The 16,642-nt window shown below is 40.1% G+C and overlaps 1 protein-coding gene across 4 annotated transcripts in view; it reads left to right on the top strand.

Annotated features, from left to right (window-relative positions):
• Positions 1-16,642, top strand: part of LOC149917001 (uncharacterized) — a 515,322-nt gene that overhangs the window by 381,538 nt on the left and 117,142 nt on the right. The window contains exon 8 of one of the 4 annotated variants that reach the window (XM_090144808.1): positions 10,194-10,764. The exons of the other annotated variants lie outside the window; for them this stretch is intronic. The gene's annotated coding sequence lies outside the window, so the exon portion shown is untranslated. Of the gene's footprint in view, positions 1-10,193; positions 10,765-16,642 lie in introns of those variants that run through there. 4 annotated transcript variants of the gene reach the window in all.

The raw sequence follows: 16,642 nt of genomic DNA, 5'->3' as shown, positions 1-16,642 counted from the left end.
ATGAAGCAACATCAAACAGCTCGAATTGTTACTTAAAAGTCAGTAGTTGAAATGAATTACAAAAGGTTGACCAAATATGAAGAGGCCCTGTATCCCAGACTATGCCCACTTATTAGTTGAATTGCATGAAGTGTAGGAACTTCAGATTTCAGTGAACAAGACACCAGCAAGAGATGAATTTCTGTCCTACAGAAGATTTTGAAGACCCTTGCCATGAAGTTGAGTTCCTGGCATTCCATCTCCATCACTTCCAAATACGAAGGCGCATTCCCTCTTCAAGTGTTTGAAAGCTTTTTTTTTTTCAGAAAGCCTCTGTTTTCATATTTCTGGTTAGCTCTTTTTTTCTTTTTTTCTTTTTTTTCTTTTCTTTTGTTTGCTGACGCACTTCAGAAATACTCTAAAACCAAAAAGCACTTGAAGGCCATAACTAACTATAAACTCCCCTCAGCTATGTATGGATTTCCTGTGAGCTGCCTGTCAGACGGCTTTCAGTGAATCATGTCAGCACTCTTCACTTGCTTTTACATTCTTTTTCAGAGATCAGAGTCTGAATGCTCATCTTTTAATTGGTTCCTGAACTTTGCTTTAATTCTTTCTGACAATTGTGAATCCCATGGAAGTCCATTGGCATAAAGAAGTGTCTCACTCTCCAACCAGGCGTTATAGATAAAACCAATTGTAAACTCATTTGAGTAACCTGAAACAGCAGAGATGTGAGCAGAAGTGTCTCGTAGACTTCCATGACTTCTAAGCTGAAGTGTAGGTGCAAGCAGTTAGAAAAAGATAAATGGGTTTAGCATCTCACTTTCAATCTCATTCAACTTTGCCTAATTACAAAGCTTGGACAGATGCATACAAAATACGAAGGATGACTCTCTGCCACCTTCTGAATAAATTATTAGTTATTCCCCTGAGTGATTGTTTGAATGAAGTTTTAGATCAGTGTTTCCTGACATGCAAGGTCAATACCAGGAGTTTGATGCCCCAAAATACTGAAGTTCATGTATTCAATAACAAAGCAAAAGCCTAAAGACTTTTCAGACCTCAATTTTGGCACCTTGTGATTAGGATGTTCTCATAGGAAGATTTTGTTAGTCTGAATTCACAAACAGTAAGATATCCAGATAATGCCAAGAAACTAAACAAACAAACAAACCATTCTAGAGTAGTTTTCCATAGAATAAGAAGCAGAAAATCAAAGTCATAGTATGATATAAATGTCTCAAGTACAGCCCCTCAGTGTGACACAGATGATGCATGGAGAAAGTTAGGAACTGCATAATGCATGAGTTGAAAAAGAATAGCTTTCACATAAATGTAAGGTTGAGAAAAACTGCATAAAATTGAAGGGAGAGGGAAATAGGACAACACGATTTTTTAAGGCTTTACTTTTTTCTAACCACATTGATAAAGGAGACACAAGTTAAAATAGTGTAATATGGAGCCAAATAATGTAGTATGGAGGCATGTTATTGAGCCTAACAAGAATGATGGCAGTTCATCACGTCCTGCTTCGTGGTATCTCCCAGTTCAGGCTATTCCATGTCAGTGATAAAAAATGTTCTGCTCTCTGCCCGATATGACACTGAACTCTTACAGACAATAAAAGACTTTTGCTTAAACTGCATATCTACAATGAGCATGTGCCTACTACCAAGTTGTATTTGTGTGTTAGGAAAAGATAATCCAGGTCATACAATAAGATAATCCAGGTCATACAATAAGGTATAAGCACATCTTGTTTTTTTTTTAACTTTTAGGTTCATCTTTGCATTCTGGAGTCTTTCCTCTTCACTGTGATAGGTAACATCCCTACTAATAAGTTGAATGTGCAGTTGTTGCCATAAATAGGTCACTATATTGCTACTAGGAAAATCTGACAGACTTAAAATCTGAGGGTAGTGAAACAAACAAACCAAAAAAAAACCCCAAAACAGAAGATGATTCCAAAGGCTTTTACAATTTTGGCCGCTTCTCTTTCAAACACCATATGTTCAACATCATCTCCACTTGCAAAATAAACAAACAAACAAACAAACAAACAAACAAATAAATAAATCTGATATTTCAAAAGGTGTCTCCCAGCTAAGTTTGCAGTGCTGATCCTGTACTTTCCCTTGGTACTATGATGGAGAAGTGTCAGTCTGGAAATAGAATAAAGCTCAGAATCTTAGCAATCTTTAACTAGTCCTTTCTGTTCCATAGAATAGAAAATAATTGCTCAGGTTGAAAAAGGCCTTAAAGATCATCGAGTCCAGCCACAACCTAACCATAATACCCTGTCTCTAACAACCCTCCACTAAATCATGTCCCTGAGCACCACATCCAAACAGTTTTAAACACATTCAGGGATGGTGACTCAACCACCTCCCTGGGGAGCCTATTCTAGTGCTTCACAACCCTTTCTGTAAAGAAGTTTTACTTCCCTTTCACAGCAAACACTGGGATTTGTCCTCATAGTGCAAAATCAGTGGCAAAGGAAACCTTTGACCAAGATGAAAAAGTTACAGCTATTTGACCAAAACAAAGATAAACCTGCTCATATTGTACACAAAACCTCAAAAATCTCATGAGTTACCCATATTACGGTCATGAAATATTTAATGTGCCTGCTGTCAGGAAGATCCACTGAGCTTATGCGCTATCTCAGAAAGAGACAAAAATGTTACATTCATGTGTTTAACTTTTAGCACAGCACTGTGCCATTATCATTTATTTTGACCCAAAAATCCAGTGCTGCACAATGATGGCAAATAAGTAGTAATAGCCTTGGTAGTATAATTCCTAAAGGTACATCTTCCAGTAAAAATGTTGTGCATGCATGTGTGAAGAAATGAGCATTGGGGTGAAGAGAAGATGCTGGGGAGTTAATGAAAACCTTTTTGACTCGAGTAGAAAGACATAATTTTAGACATGGATGAAAATAGGTTTCCACAGTAATAGGTAAAGCTATCCCCCTCTTGCTCTTTCATCACCAAACCCCTCAAAGCTGCATATGGCACAAAAGGTGTATACGATTATTCATGTGAGCAAATTCATGGCTGGGCTACCTGAGTAGAGGCATAAATACTCTGTCACAGTCTGGGTGGTCTTCCATAATAATTCAACATTTTTCGTCATGGTTATGACCATTCCTTTAGCACTGCAGGTGGTTTTGCTGTTGTTTGTTTGTTTGTTTGTTTAAATTCCAGCATAGTTGTCATTCTGATAAGGCAGAATCTTAACAATATTTCCAGATTTGTCTCTTGATTATATATCCCAGAGCCTGCTTTGTGGCACCATACTTCCAAGTGAATTGCTCCCTACACTGGTTTCTGTCCTGTGCCACTCATCTTTGCCATCCAAATTAAATATTATCATTTCTATGGATTTTTTTTTTCCTCTCATAAATCTGAAAATGCTTTTACAGCAAGAAGCATCATTAGGTGTGCTAAAACACTGGGAAAATGGAAGAAGAAGGAGGAAACATTTTGCCAGCGGACACAAAGGGAATCACTCAGTTTGGCATAAAACCAGTGTTTGTCAAACCAGCAAGTGGTGTCAGTGAGTGCAGACACAGCCACCACACTGCTGGTGCTGAAGCTGCTGTGGGCACCTCTTGCAGGGTACTCTGCTCTCAGATTTAAATCCTCTCTAATGCAACACAATCTGTGTTTCCAGCCCTGTGTTTGTTAACAACCACTATAACTCATCTCAGATGCATGTCCAATGTACTGGAATTAAAAAAATGCTGCTTAGCTAGGAGAATTATTTTCAGAGTCAGTTACAAAATAGCAAAGCGTTAAAATTTACCAGGTAAAATATACACAGGTAAAAAGGAAAGAAAATAATTACTACCAGTAGCTTACTTTTTCAAAAATTTGTTTTTAATAAGCTCAGATTTTTTTTTAGTTGTTGTTAATCTGTTATTTAGTGTCACAGCTGGTCTTAAATCCTCAACATAGATGCATATATCCTGCATACATCCTGAGGTGTTACCAGGCTGAAAACTGCACTGGATTGTACTGTATTCTCTTATTCCCAGACAGTAGGAAATGATAACACTCTCTTTTCCATTAATAACATTGAACTATAATAACAGTAATAAAATAAATAGTCATGAAATTATGAAACATAACACTGTATCAGTAATGAGTAATCATGCTTACAGTCCTTAGCATTTATTTCGCATTCTTGAGAAATATCTTTGCTTGCAATAAACACCAGCACTGACAATATGATAGCAGTAGACAAAATGCCTACTACTCAGAGTGCCTCTGCTTCCCTCTGTTCAAGATGCTAATTTAAGATTGGCCATTGCACGGATTCCTGCTTGAAATTTCTTAGGAAAAATGGGGCAGATGGAAGAGGATGTTTGATTTTGTTTGAGATATTACCTCCAGGAAAGTAGGAAAAAAAAAAAAAATCTCACTGAGTCATAACAAATAGGGAAGTTGAAGAAAATGATGGAGTGTATCTTATTCAGGCTATCTTATTCTGCGTACTTTATTTCTCACAAATACATGTATCATAAACAACAGCAGTAAAAATGGAGAGGAAGACTGATCCAAAATGGAGGGAGCAATGGAAGAGGGAATAGGACTGCAGTTTGCATTTGAATCCTGCTATAGTCAGGATTCAGAAGTCTATCCTTGGTCATTAACTTTTATGAAGTGCTGATTTCCCTTTTGGCTTCTGCCGGTCTATCAGCCCTGCAGCGAGGGCTGTCGTTCTGCACACAGCTGAGCCACGTAATTGCTCAGTGTGATGATCCTCGAGTACAACATTTGCTCACAACCCACCTTTCACCAGCTACCTAATAGCTTTGAGACAGCCTCGGTCTGTCTGACTGAATGACCACTAATGACCCAACTGTTCTTAGGAAGGCGTAGCATGATTTTCTGCCAAGACTTAAAATGTTTCCGTTGTATTTAGTACTCATCGTGCGTATGATGTGGTGTCAAGCCAGCACTAAGCAGCCAGCTGTTCTCAAAGCCATCTTTCTTTCCTTCTCCCCCAGTGCTCTGTCCTTGTTTAAAGTTCCTGGAGCTTGTGCCTACAGCACGCTTTGAAAAGCACAGGATAGTGCTAATGATGTTCTATATGGCCATTTTGATCAGTTATTGTGTTGGTTTTCAGAAAATGAAATGGTTCTGAGATGAGAAAACTTCAAGTGTCTTTAACATGTTAGGTCCTTTCTGACCTCTTGTCAGAGAGCACACATCAGTCTGAAGGCTTAAGTGCAGTAACAGAAATCACAACTTCTTTCACAACCTGACAATTATTTTGTGATTCACAGCATCTCAAGTACACAGTACAGAGTCTCAAACAAAACAAATAGTCCATGCTATGTGCTACCTAAATATACAGGAAAAGGGTATCACCGTAAACTTGTGTGCAATACAGATGAAAGAAGGGCTTTCAGCACCTCTTTTTCTAAGTGACTAGGGTAATGAGAAGTAAAATGGCATGCTGACGTCACTGAAGGACTCAGTGCAGAGAACACAAAACTGAAAATGGTGGTCATCTCCAGAACTCTATGGGAGTGCCTTCCTCCTCAGATTAAGCTCTCTTCAGCTTGTGCAGTTTTAACTATTATTTCCAAGTACTTGAAAGCATGAAGGCTAGGCCCTGTCTGAGTTTAGGCACTAAGCTCAGGTATCTATGTGACACTGAGGTCTGGATGAGTTCATGTCAGGGTGTGATGTGAGCTGACTCACTCTCTCTTCTGTCCCTTTCCATCCCTATGTCAGGAGAACAGAACAATCATGTCACTCACAAATTACACGTGGAGGAAATGTAGATCCATGTGTGGGACTTCCCACATTGCCAAAAACTGAACTCTGCCCCCACTGATGTTACATGGAGCTTCTGCGATGCCTGAGACATAACGTGAACCAATTTCTATTCATTCTGCACCATTTGAGTGGGTTGTTTTCATGTCTCCACATTGCTAGATGTCACTCAACAGGGCCAGCACATCATCATCAATTTCCTTCTTTAATGGTGTCAGGCAACTGAATCTACACATGTGGGTAATACAGAGATGTATGAAATGCACCAGTCAATGTGGAAATGGCCCTTTTTCTAAGAAGATAGCTTTCCAGGCTGTACCTAGCTAGAAGCCAACAGCTAGAAGCTGTAGCCAACAGCTAGAAGCTGTTGATGTCATGGAATCATAGAATGGCCTGGGTTGAAAAGCACCATAACAATCATCTAGTTTCAGCTTCTGCTTGAAGACATCAAGCTCAATGGCCCTATATGGAAAGAGGGTTTCTTCTGTCACCTTTCCGAGTGAAAACCAGCACCTTGGTTTTTTAGTATTTTCTGTCAAGGAGCAGCAAGCAGAGTTCTGAGAAAGCTGGCAGTTGGTTGTTTGAACAAAGAAGGAACTCAGAGAAGCTGATATTTTAGTAGCCATTCCCTTTTGATATAGACTTCCCCCCTCCCGTGTTATGGGGATTGTTTATGTATAGTAAGAAAAATATCCTACTTCCATGTTTGAAAAAGTCTTTTTCTTTAGTCTGTGGGTCATCAGAGCTGAAAACAAACCAAGCTGGCTGCCTCTGGGGATTTATTGAAATCCAAGTGCCCATGACTCACTCCATATTAAAAATAATAATAATGATAAAAAAAAAATGAGTAGCTATTAAATTTGCCACATGAAAGTCTGACACAGTTCTTGTTGCTGCTGCATGGTAGAATGGAAGGAAAGGAAAAGTTATACCAACTCTATCAGAAAATGTCCTTCTGTGTTACTTCCTGAGCATCCATTGCGCACAGGATGAAAAATGTTTTAAAAAAATCATATCTGCTTTAAAGAGGAAGAACTTGAAATTGCCCGTACAAACACTTTGCAAAGGCTTCATCAAACAGAAGGCAATTTAGGTGGTGAATGTAGCATGGGTAGAAACAAAGATGTTGTTGACAAGTGCTATCTGGAATACACAGAGGAAGCGCAAAGCATACAGTAACACTCCTTCACGGAAAAGAGAGAGCTTTGCTGCTAAGAGAGCAGAGCTTGAATGTATGCAAAGAGCCTTTCCAGATGGAGTAGTAAGGAGCTGTCAGAAAGTAGTAGTACTCAGGAATTCTTCCTCCCCAAACCAGCCACCAGAGAGTTAATGCTTCTCCTCTCCAAGGGAGGGGGAATTAGGTTAAGGGGTGGCAGCTGTGCAAAGGAGGGGCCCTCTTTAAACTCGGGCTTCTCCAGGCAGGGATCACCTGTGTGAAATGGAGTCTGGTGAGCAGTGTGCTGGTGCTGTGCTCAGTTGCAGGCTTGGTTTTCCATGTTCTTTCATGTTTTTCTTAGCATTTACACAACTATGTTTTTCACTTACTGTAGTTAAAAAGCTCTGAATCTTTTCTTCTAAATGAGGATTTACAATGATGATTGTCTTCAGCTACTGGGAAGCCCCGGGTGCAATCTGTAGGTACTTCAGAACTGCCCAAAGCTTTATAAATAGTAGATATGGGGCACTGCAACAATTCAGTTGGGGTGAAGTGATTATATATGCAGAGGGAATCTTCAAGAGTGATGAGATGGCCTCAGCTGGAAAAGAGCAGATAAAGAAATGCAGGAGGTGCATGAGGAGGAAGGCTGGAGATTCCTCTTGTAGCTGTGTCTGTAGGTGCCTGGCTGCACGTGAGATGGGCCCAATGCAAATGCCTAGCAGACAGGCAGTTGGGTCTAAATGTAACGCAACAGTGAAAAGGTAGCTCACACTAAGGCTGCCTTCTCATAGGCCCTTGTTCAGACTCTTCATTCAGTGCAGCAGGAGGCACCTTACAGAGAGATAGGAGGAAAAAGGCTGTTAGATTTGAATGGGAAGAGAGACTTATGTTTTGTTTGCAGTTTCTTATGCAATTCTAGCTTTCCAGAATTATGAGGATTGTCTGCTCAAAAATAAACTCCTAAGGGAATTGATAAACAACTAGTAGCATGATGGTTGTCTGTTTCTGTGTTCTTATGCCTACATACCTGATGCTGTTAGCCTTGTCGTGGGTTGCTGAGCTGAGGTAGGGGAACATAGTCCTGCAATGTTCCTAGTCTGGTCATTTCTATAGGATTATGGCTGGCTGCTGTTCAGGAAAGCTTTGGGAGCACAGGTGACCTGGGTTACTTCCAAATAGGTTAAAGTGTCTATTTTTTTTACGTAGTCGTGGTTGTGAAGTGTTTGGGTGTTTACATGAGGCCTTGGATGTGTTCAAAGAATATAAAGGGCAGATAGAACATCTACAGAGCGAGAATAATAGTGTTGATGGTCTGTTTATGTTCCCTTTTCAAAGAAAGTGTTCTTGATCTCTAAACTGGTGTGCTAGATGGAGGAGGAAAAAACTGTTCTTTTGTGTTAGAAGGAATGGGAAAGGATACACGTGTTGGGAGCTAGATTCTTTGTCTAGTCAAGCTGATATAATCTGTGGTTGTGTATTCCATCTATGGTGGATTGGTCTAAGGGAGATGGGAAGGGCTACAATAAAAAGGAGGGGAGGCGAAAACTAAAGCCTCTTCTGTATCACTCCAGCCCAGCTATTGAATCAAGTGAAAATCTGACTTAAATTTTTCTTCGTGTCCTGATTTCTTTGAGAACTTTACCTCTGTCACACACTAAATCATGCATCTCTAAGGGGCAGTATGGTGCTGTTTGCCAGTAGTTGATCAAATGGGATCATCCTGTAATAAAAGGAACCATTAAACCATGCAATCAGATTTCTCGCACATACCTCTCTGCGTTGAGCCCAGCATCTTTGGGTAAACCATATTCCCTAGAAAGCAGTCTGTCATTCACTTGAAGATATTAGATGTCCAATAATTCTCCAAGTACTTTCTTTCCTGACTTTTAGACAACATTGTTTTTACGTAGCAGATTCTATCACTATGCATTTGGTAGGAAACACGATCACAATTTCTGCAGAATTTCAGAGTAAAATGCAAAATAGTCTATATGAAGAGTAGACTTGAGGGGAAAAAAAATAAATGAAATTAAGATTCAGGTCCAGCTCTTTCCACGCTTGTTTCAAACACTGTTGTCATAGCTACTGCAACATAGGCTGGCTCAGTATGTTGTCTTTTTCTTTAAAGACATATTCACCTTTTTCAGAAAGCTGACTATTAGCACAAGCAGCTGGGGAAAAGAAACCAAACTTTATATGTCCATATTTTTATCATGAGTTATTTAGATGAGGCATATTCAGCCTTCAAGACCAAAGAATTAGAGAACAATTAGATGCATATTAAAGTACACCATAGTGCAGAACAGTTGCAGACTTCAAAGGGGATGTGATTCAGCGTGGCTAATTCTCTGCAAAATCTCAGTTCTTAATGTAAGCTATCTAAACATGTGGTAGTATCGAACTTGTGGCTCCCAGGAGTAACTTAACACTCCTATTTCTGGATTCAAGAGTGACTCCAAGTTCAGGCATCTCTGAAGGCATTAGCGTTTTAATTGGCTTAGTTTTGACAAATATCTGGGACTGCTTCTCTCCTTCTTTCTACTGCTTATCATATTATCTGATTCTTTTACTCATTTATCTCTAGAATTAATTCTTATACCACATCATAGGAATTTCCTGAGAAGACGATTTAATTAAAACCATAGCTTAGGTAAAAGTGTTTTTTTTTTTTTTTTTTGTTAGACTGGATATTAATGGTTATTTTGATGGAGGAGTAGAATAATTTCTGTCACACCTGTATAAGTTTATTTGGGCATTTGGCCTCTGAGTTGTCTCCTTCAGATTTCTGCTCTTGTGGCTTTATTCCTTGCAGGACTTGAGCTGTCTTGAGCAAGCTCCTTTGCAGCTCAGTGCTTCCTATGGACTCTGCTCCTTAACTGAACCATGTCCTGTTATATAACAACTGAGAAACTTCCTCAGGTCAAGCGTTGGCTTTTGTTCACAACATTTCATATAGATACTGACAAGCATTTTCTGTACTGTTTCTATAAGGATCTGACAGAGAAATACCTAATATCAAGGAAATAGGTTTAGAGAAAATCATGCTATGCAGGTAGGATATCTCTAAAACCCATGCCTTGACCACATGTTGATAACATGAGCTGTACTGCTTTGCCCACTGGCAAGCATTTCTTCCTTGAACAGTTACTCTGAACTATAATGCGGACACTTCAAATCACTTTCGGTTCCTGAAAATCTGTAATTTCACTCATATTGCTTCCAGCAGTCTGTAGCCCTGATAGTAGTTTGTCTCTTTGTAGGGGAACTCGCTTCTGTAGAGCGGACTGTGAGGAATGAGAAGGAACAAAAGATGTTAATCAGCTTCAGGATGGTCTTTCTAGAGAAAAGGCAGTTCTCTGACAAGAGGCAGAACAGTGAGCAAAATGCTTCAACGTGCAGATGATCCTGAGCATATGAGAAATCACCTGTTGAGGCTGAAACCTGTGCCATATTGTAGCTTTATATTTTCTGTCAACATAGATATTTTAAGTTGTTTACACTCCCTGGCTTAGAGATATGTATATACTTCACTGGATCTGGACCTAATTAAGCAAATTCCATCTGCTTTTGCCCCTGGCTTTACTGACTGATAGTTGTATAGTAATTCAAGTGAACCATGTCTTCCAATTTGTACTCGTTTCTGAAAAATGAGATAATTAACTGTGTTTTCTTGTGTACTCATTTAATGCATGTAGAATGCTTCTTCACATGATCTACAAAGACATAAGGAGATGTTAAAGTAATATTTAATGTAGCATTCTACATATGACAGCAATTTAATGTCACGTGTCACCAGCTACAGAGTAATCAGGTAGATGGCTGGTTATAAGTAAAAGTTTTTCACATTTTTTTTCCAAGTATAACGTTGACCCAATCTGACACTTGTCCTTTCTTAAGCACACTCTAACAAATAGTGTGATGGTTAACTGCCTAGGGTACACTGATGGGCACACTGTACCAGGCTGTCTGGTATAGTACCTCATTTAAAGGCTAAATATACCCCATTTTGCAATATTCTAAGTTAAGAAGGAAAATTCTGTAAATAGTAGTCTGGTGGGTTTTTTTGGTGGGCCTTGGTTTGAGTGCTGAAATGATGTCCTAATGAACACGCTTTAGAGAAAAATCATGCATGCTATAAATGGATTGAGAGGTGTCAGTGTGACAGTGCTTGCATGTAAGCATGCCAGCACCCACTGATGTCGTGCACAAGTTTGTCAATTAAACCAAAAAAATCTTTTTTTTTTTTTTTTAACGACCTGCTTTTTAGGGACACTGGTTATGGGCTATATTTTGATGTAAAAGTTATACAAGTGCTTCATTTATATTTGTTTTTCCTTCTCTCATATGCTTTCTTTTTTCTGCCTAACAGCACAAATGTACTAGTTATATACGTTTGCTTAATGTGTGGGCAGAGAGAGAGATTTAACAGCCAAGACCTCCTTTTCTGCCTTCTCCCTCCTCTTTAAGCCAACGTCATCTTAGTCTTTAAGGAGCTATATCAGCATTTCCTGAGCTGCTCCTGGCTGGGTGTAAGGAGTTTGTGGCAGGCTCAGCTGTAATGTGACTGAGGGGCCAAGCCAGTCTCTCAGGAGGATGGGACTAATGGAAATCCAGCCAACCCAGAGAGCAGCTTGATGTAAAACACTTGTACAGCACAAAATGATTTTGCATCACCTGCAGAGAGGGCTGTAGAAGTATATGCTTGACTGGTGCAGGATGACACTGGAAAAGAGACAACTGTGCACCAAGGGCCCTCAAGGCACAATGCAACCAGACTTCTTTGTTTCTGCAAGCAAGCAGGTCCAGGCCGCAGTCAGCAATACTTGTGCATTATAAATAAGTGTCTTAATTTAGCATGCTTATTCTGATGCTCTCAACTAAAACTGCAGTTCACTGAAAAAGCTTTGAAGAAAACTCAGGAGTTTTCCTTGTCAGCTGTCTCTGTGTTGCTGTGGAGTTAACATTGCCCAGCCATAAAACCTGGTGAGATAGCTGTTTAGATCTGGAAAATGCAAACTGTCAATCTTTTTTCTTTTTCTTTTCTCTAAGGAGAGATACCCTGCTGTCCCTCAGATGGCACTTGGGTAGCTATCCCAGCTGACTCTCAGCACTCCTGGGTAGAAAATGGTCTGTGAGGTGAAGGAACCTAGATTAGAAGGAAAGGTCTTTAATAGTAGTAACAGAATAGGCTACTATTATCTTAGCTTTGTCTTCCATGTACAGGAGATGCTTCAGACTCTTCATTTTTGTGGCCCTCAGCTGTATCCTTTGTAGGAGATCTGTGTCTTTCGAACTGGGGAGCTCAGAACTGGGCGCAGTTCTCCAGATGTGGCCTCACCAGGGGAGAGCAGAGGGGAAGAAAAACTTCCCTCAACCTTCTGGCCACGCTTTTTTTTTTTTTTTTTAATGCACCTCAGAATACCATTGGCCTTCTTGGTCATCAGGGCACACTGCTGGTTCATGGCCAACCTGTTGTTCACCAGGACACTCAGATCCTTCTCTCCACAGCTCTTCTCCAGCAGGTCAGTCCCTAACCTGTACTGATGCATGCAGTTATTTTTTCCCTAGGTAAAGGACTGTCCATTCGCTCTTGCTGAACCTCATCAGGTTTCTCTCCAGTCTGTCCATGTCTCACTGTCTGGCAGCAGAGCCTTCTGGTGTGTCAGCCACTCCTCCCAGCTTTGTATCACCAGCACACTTGTGGAGGGTAGACTCTATCCCTTCATTCAGGTCATTGATGAAGATGTTGAACAAGACCAGACCCAGCACTGACCCCCAAGGAACACTATTAGTTACAAGCCTCCAGCCTAGACTCTGTGCCACTGTGTGTATATATAAGCAGATGTTCTATTTCTGGAATAAAACAAAAGTGCTAAACCTGTAATTTCACAAAATTAATCTGTGGAACACAAATCATTATTGCATCTTCAAGCTAGCTTTTCATCAGAAGCTCACAGTATAAGATGCCCAAAGGAAGTGACTGCAGGCAATGTAATAAAGCAGTGTAATGAGTTTATCACTCAGGTGCGTGCTAGGCTCTGTACAGGTGTGTTGTAGCTCTGAGATGAAGGTTTAACGGCTCAGTCACTCTCTAGGTATGAAGTGAGCAGCACATTGGAGGTAGAGGCGTTTAGGAAGGTTGTAATAAAATCTTCAAGGTACAGAGAAAAAGTTTCTGGCAACAAAGCAAAACGGGGGGGGGGGGGGGGGGGGGGGGAAGGATGAAGACATTTCTAATTAATCTGTAGATTTCTTAACTGATGTCATGGCAAACTAAAAAAAAAACATTCCAGAGGGCAAAGCCAGGGAAACTTCATCTTGAAGTACAGAAGTTTCAGAGAGGTGATAAAGAAGCTGTTTCCTCAGTGTAGCAGGGAGCTATACTGATGAGCACAAGAGAATGTTCAATCTAGCTGCTGTGTGGCATGTGCATCACAAAATGGCAGTAACAGGAATAAAGGAGATATGGCTTTCTTAGATGTTAGGTTAGCCTACTAAAGCCTCAAGCTCAAAACTGGCTGTGCTTAGGAATAAGAAATATAATGAAATGAAGGATTGTTTTGAGGTGATGAGTGGTTAGTTTAAGAAGGATAGATGTGACCCAGACCTGTGGAAATCCTCAGAAGTAAAAATACAGAAACTATAATTTATAAACTGGAGCTTCTTACAAAACTTTTTCTTAAAGGCCTTTTCAGGCTTGGTTAGGTAACTGGGAGTCTACAACTCATTGAATTCAGTTGGACAGAAAGGGCAAGGCATTTATCATTTTCACAACTCCATGCAGAAGATGACATTTTGAGAGCGTGTCTTTTGCTATCTCTTAAACCCAAATGTATTCCAGGAATCATACCCTGAAAGAAGCACAAAACTAATTGCATAGCTGCAGATGAAGGGAACTCAAACGTTAAAATGAATTGCAGAAAAATGAAATCAGTGCTGAGAAAATGAATTACTTCTGTCCTTCTGGATAGAAGAGTCATTGAAACAGATCAGAACAAACTGAGAATAATGCTATTCAAAACAAGTGTTTCCTAAACTGATTTCCAAAAATCAGAAAGAAGAAATGACTATATTGGTTTGATATTCTAGTAGACAAACTGAGAAATATGTGAAGATATCATTAAGGGGTATCTGGGACATAAAGTAGATAAGGCCATCTTAGGGAAACAGATTTTACAATGAAACAAAATTAGAAAACGGTATGATTCAAAAGCAGTAGTTGGGAAGTGTTCTTGCAAGAAAACTGATGTTTGGTTCAGGAGTGCTGATGTTGACTCTGTTCTCCTTAGCTCTTGTCACTGGAAGTCAGAAATGTCTGCTTTGGAGGGCAGCATGTGTTCTGCAGCAGTATAATTAAAATAAATTGTAACTCAGAAAAATAGTTTGTGTTTCATCATACTGAGCTGATGAATCTTTTGCTGAGGTTCCCATGATGATGATGAAGCAAAAGAAAACAAAAGATAAAACATGGACAACCCAAAGGAACAAGTGAATGAGATGCAACAAGAACTTTTCTGTACAAAGATGTTACTAAATACAGGAGAACAAATGGTAACTGTTATCTATGTTATTACCTTGAAAGTAGCAATACAATCAATGCTTCCTGTATCAAGTTCAGTCCCAATGCAGTGCTGTTTTTGTTACAGCCAATGGATCTTCATATGCCCCTGAAAAATGGCAGTGGGTTGTAGTTCATCCCTCTGTGGGCTAGCAGAAAAGCAGTCCCTCCGCCCATTGACACAGATCCTGAACAGCTCAAGAGGAGGTGTTCAAAACCTTCCTTTAATTTGCAGAGCATTCAGACCTCACCTGAGCAGGCAGTTTCACCCATGCATACATCTTGAGCATGATGCTGAAATCAACATCTGCAGGCATCTCTCCTGATTCCCAGTGTTACAAAGGCTGAAAGGTGGTTAGATGAAGGCAGCAAAGAGTCTGTTATAATAGAAGGTTGTAACAGTGAAATAGAAAGAAAACTTGTAACAGCACTGGGAAGCAAGCTCACCCAGCTGGGACTCAGCAGCTGAGTAGGAGAGGACATATTAAAGTAGATGGAGAATGTTCATCTGTCTAAAAGACATTTCAGACACCTGAAGATTGCTGCTCTTATCATGGCTGCATGTGATGATGAAGATACTGGCCTGAGGTGCTGAAGCAGACAATGAAGAGAGCACTTGCTGTGATCCCAAGAAACCATTAACAACCACCTACTGTGTGGAGAGAAGACATTGCAGTTGCAGCAGCCACTGTACGATCCCCAGCTGCTGCTAATGGCCCAGACACAAGGAGCAATGCTCCTGGTGCAGTCTTGCCTGAGCAGTGAAAGCTTTGTGATGTTTCTATGTACGATTAACAGACAGCATTGTTAGTAATGACATCTCCAACTTGCCTGTGTGTCAAGAGTAAATGTACTATACTTAAGTCCACTGTGCTTGAAATTGATGCAGTCAGGTCCTTGTTTTGATATCTCAGCTTTAGATCAGCCCTGTTATGCCAGACTATTGAACATCAGTTCATAACCATGCATTAGCATCCCATTAGGTTCCACTCAGCTGTTTTCCCAAAAGTTATGGATGGTTATTGAGGCTTTAACAGGAGGGAAGGATTTGGAAGCTTAGGGACTGACCAACTGAAACATTTGCATGTCACTAAGTAGGATTTGGGCACCGAGAGTCCTCTTCACCTGTCAGATGAAAACTACTGGGCAGCATTTCTGCAGTGATTTTTGAGTTAAGTTTGCAGGGCAAATTTGGTAAAATGCAAACTAAATGAAAACTATAGTGGAGATGGTGTTTCTTGAAAGAGTAAGAAAATAGAACTTTTTCAAAAAGGAGAAAAAAGTTTGTTCAAGAAGTTATTTTCAATACTTGATTATTTTGTGGAGCAAGTGCTGTGGTTTTTGTTTTTGTTTTTTTTTTTTTTTAAAGTAGTGAGGTCTAGGAGAGCAAACACTTATTGGGGATATTTTTAAGAGTTAGAGGGTAGAGAGTAGATAAGAATCTTGAAGAATTAGAATTCTGATATTTCTATGCTCTGAGAGGTTCGGTTAATAGGCTTATGAATATTTATTGATAGCCTGATAAAATGAATTTAGTTGCTGCATCATGGACAAATTCAATTTGAAAGATTTACCACCTCGTTCTTTCTTGCAGTTTTCTGTTCACATGTTACTAATATCAGCCCCCCCTCCCCCCCCCAACTCATAAATAAATGAGTAAATAAAAGAGCTTTCCACTCAACCGGTGCCATTGATGCAACTGTTAGAAGTAGCTGCATATAACCAGATGGGGCAGCATTCAGAGGTGTTGAGTCCTCTCCCCTGAGACTGGCTTCAGGGAAGGAAGGATTTTTGATCGCTCCTACCTAATGTGTGGCCAGCCTGTGCTGAGAGGTCCAACAGTCAGGTTTAAAGGGGGAAAGGACTGTTGGGAAGGCAGTAGGGAAGTGACTAATGGTGTTGGTGGCTGGCTGTGCTGCAGTCAGACAGTGAAGTGGAGAGGTGGAAATTAGACCCAGTGAAAAGAGGGAAGACCCCAGCAGTTGATGCATATTTAACCTGCAGACATGGGCTCATTCTATGCTGTCATCAGTTCCTTCCATTTTTGTTCATAATGAGCTAACCCACTGTGACATGTCAGACTCTTATGGTCTTTTTCTGTGCGTGGCCTTTGAAGAAAAAGATGCTTACCTACTAAAGCACCTGTAAGAA

This window comes from Phasianus colchicus, chromosome 8, assembly GCF_987193195.1.
Source record: "Phasianus colchicus chromosome 8, bPhaCol1.hap1.1, whole genome shotgun sequence".
Classification (NCBI taxonomy): domain Eukaryota; kingdom Metazoa; phylum Chordata; class Aves; order Galliformes; family Phasianidae; genus Phasianus; species Phasianus colchicus.
Note: the sequence above shows the minus strand (reverse complement) of the source record. Positions and strands in the feature narration are given on the sequence as shown.